The sequence below is a fragment of the Aegilops tauschii genome, chromosome 5, assembly GCF_002575655.3.
Source record: "Aegilops tauschii subsp. strangulata cultivar AL8/78 chromosome 5, Aet v6.0, whole genome shotgun sequence".
In the NCBI taxonomy this organism is placed as follows: Eukaryota; Viridiplantae; Streptophyta; class Magnoliopsida; order Poales; family Poaceae; genus Aegilops; species Aegilops tauschii.
The window spans coordinates 48,336,205-48,339,556 of NC_053039.3; positions in this window are offsets into that span (position 1 = coordinate 48,336,205).

Sequence of the window (3,352 nt, forward strand, 5' to 3'; positions counted from 1 at the left end):
CCATCCTATAACCTGTAATAATTCTTTGCAGAATCAATTCATCTTTATCATTAGGGACAATAGTAATACCACCCTTCTTAGGAACGCAATGGACAGGACTTACCCAATCACTATCAGCAACGGGATAAATTATACCTGCCTCAAGGAGCTTTAGTATCTACTTTCTTACCACTTCTTTCATCTTAGGATTTAATCGTCGTTGATGATCTCTAACTGGTTTGGCATCTTTCTCCAATTTAATTTTGTGTTGACATAAAGTGGGACTAATGCCCTTAAGATCATCTAGAGTATATCCGATAGCAGCATGGTGCTTCTTCAGAGTTTTCAATAATCTTTCCTCTTCCTGCTATGAAAGGTTAGCACTAATAATAACAGGATATATCTTATTTTGATCAAGATTAGCATATTTAAGATTATCAGGTAAAGGTTTGAGCTCAAACACGGGATCACCCTTGGGTGGAGGGGGGTCCCCTAGGATTTCAACAGGTAAGTTGTGTTTCAAAATAGGACCCTGTTGAAGGAATACTTGGTCTATTTCCCTTCTTTCATTCATAAACATTTCATTTTCATGGTCTAGTAAATATTGTTCTAATGGATCAATAGGAGGCACGACAATAGAAGCAAGACCAATAATTTCATCCTTACTAGGCAATTCTTTATCATGGGGTTGTCTACGAAATTTAGCAAAATTAAACTCATGTTCCGTATCCCCCAGGCCAATAGTAACAACATCCTTTTTGCAATCCAGCAGGGTATTTAACTTTCCCACACAAGACTTCAACATCTCTAACAATCCCAAATGGTGTAATAGTATCTCTATTGGCAAGCTTAATTGTAACATCAATATCTTCTAACTAAGCGGGTGCAATATCATGCATAATTTCTTCATATAAGGAAAAAGGTATTGCACTAGAACTAGCACCAATATCACATAAGCCATGATAACAATGATCTCCTATTTTAACAGAAATAACAGGCATGCCTACAATGGGTCTATGTATCTTAGCATCGGGTTTAGCGATATTGGCAGCTTCCCCACAGTAGTAAATAACATGCCCATCTATATTATCATCCAAGAGATCCTTAACCATAGCAATACTAGGTTCAACTTTAATTTGCTCAGGAGGTGTATAAGTTCTAGCATTACTCTTACGAACAACAGTTGAAGCTTTAGCATGATCCTTTATCCTAACAGGGAAAGGTGGTTTCTCAACATAAGTAGTAGGAACAAAAGGATCATTATAAGTAATGGTCTTTTCTTCAACTGTAATAGGTGCAACTACTTTTACTTCAGTGGGAGGATTATATTTAAACCACTTCTCCTTAAGGAGATTAACGTGAGTAGCAAATGATTCACAGAAAGAAGCTACTATCTCAGAGTCAAGTCCATATTTAGTGCTAAATTCACGAAAAGCATGGGTATCCATAAAAGATTTAACACAATCAAACTTAGGTGTCATACCTGACTCCTTACCATCATCAGAACCCCAATCTTCAGAGTTGCGTTTAATTCTTTCCAATAAGTCCCACTTGAATTCAATAGTCTTCATCATAAAAGAACCAGTACAAGAAGTATCGAGCATGGTGCGATTGTTGCCAGAAAGCCGAGCATAAAAATTTTGAATAATCATTTCTCTTGAGAGCTCATGATTGGGGCATGAATATAACATTGACTTAAGCCTCCCCCAAGCTTGAGCGATGCTTCTCCTTCGCGAGGCCAAAAATTATATATGTAGTTACGATCACGATGAACAAGATGCATAGCACTACTAGGAAAAGGGCTATAGATGATATGGACACTAATGGCGCACCAGACATGTGGTGCGCCACTACTATATACTAATGGCGCACCATGTGTTGGTGCGCCATTAGTGTCCAAATACTAATGGCGCACCACATCCACGGTGCGTCACTAGTAACATTTTTTTTTTCAAAACTAGTAATGGCGCACCAGGGGATAGTGCGCCATTACTAGTTAAACTAGTAATGGCGCACCACATCCACGGTGCGCCACTAGTAATTTTTTTTCAATTTTTCTATTTTTTTCCAAAACTAGTAATGGCGCACCAGGGGATAGTGCGCCATTACTAGTTAAACTAGTAATGGCGCACCACATCCATGGTGTGCCACTAGTAAATTTTTTTCAATGTTTTTTATTTTTTTTCAAAACTAGTAATGGCGCACCACTCCCACGGTGCGCCATTACTAACTTGACCCAAAAATTTCACCGAATGCACCCCCCACCCCCGTGGTCCGCCTTTTCAGTTTTAAAAAATAAAAGAAAATGATTGAAATGTCAAAAAAAATAAAAGAAAATAAGTTTCCCATGTGATATGTGGTCTAGTTGTTGGGAAAATTTACAAATATGAATTTCGACTTTATTTGCAAAATCTCTCTGGAATTTGTAAAATGGGCATAACTTTTGCATACGAACTCGGATTAAAAAGTTTTTTATATGAAAAATCATCTACTCGAAAAGTTACATCCGAATTTAACCGGGGGGAACCCCGTTAAACATTTTCAAAATCCTCAAAAACCTAACAGAAAAAAAGTTACGGGGCTTTCAAGATCTAGAGGCAAAAAAATTCAAAAAATTTCAAACTTACTAGTGGCGCACCGTTTGCTAGGTGCGCCACTAGTAACAGAAAAAAAAATTGGTGTTGAATTTTTTTTTTGGAATTTTTTTCAAAAAATGATACGTAATATGACCGGGAGGTTTGAAATATTTTTCAAAATTTCATCATACTCATGAACATGAACAAAGTCCTAGACATCAACAAGGTTTAATAGGATTGATATGGTAGATATATCAACAAGTGCCTGTTAAGTGAGGTGGTGCTGGGGTTGGATAGAACTGTGAAGTTAAGCGTGCTCCGGCTGGAGTAGTGTGAGGATGGGTGACCTTCCGGGAAGTTTGACCACTTAGTGCGATTTGACTTGAGATTAAGCATATTGACCCGAGATTAAGCCATAGTGACCCGAGATTAAGAAAAAAAGGAAAAAAAATTGAAAAAAAAATTTAAAAAAATTTCTGAAAAAATATTTGAAAAAAATAGTTACTAATGGCGCACTTCTATGTGGTGCGCCATTACTAAGTCAGATAGTAATGGCGCACGGCGTGATGCGCCATTAGTATACCAGATACTAATGGCGCACCAGTGGTGTGCCATTAGTATTTAATACTAGTGGCGTGGTACTAGTGGCACACCAGTAGTGCGCCATTAGTAGGCAAAACTGGTGCGCCACTAGTAGGCCTTTTCCTAGTAGTGTAGGATAGAACTTCTGATGAAATTCCAATTTCAGTCGTTTATAGTTCCAAGATCCCGTATCATCACATAGCCTATACCATGTC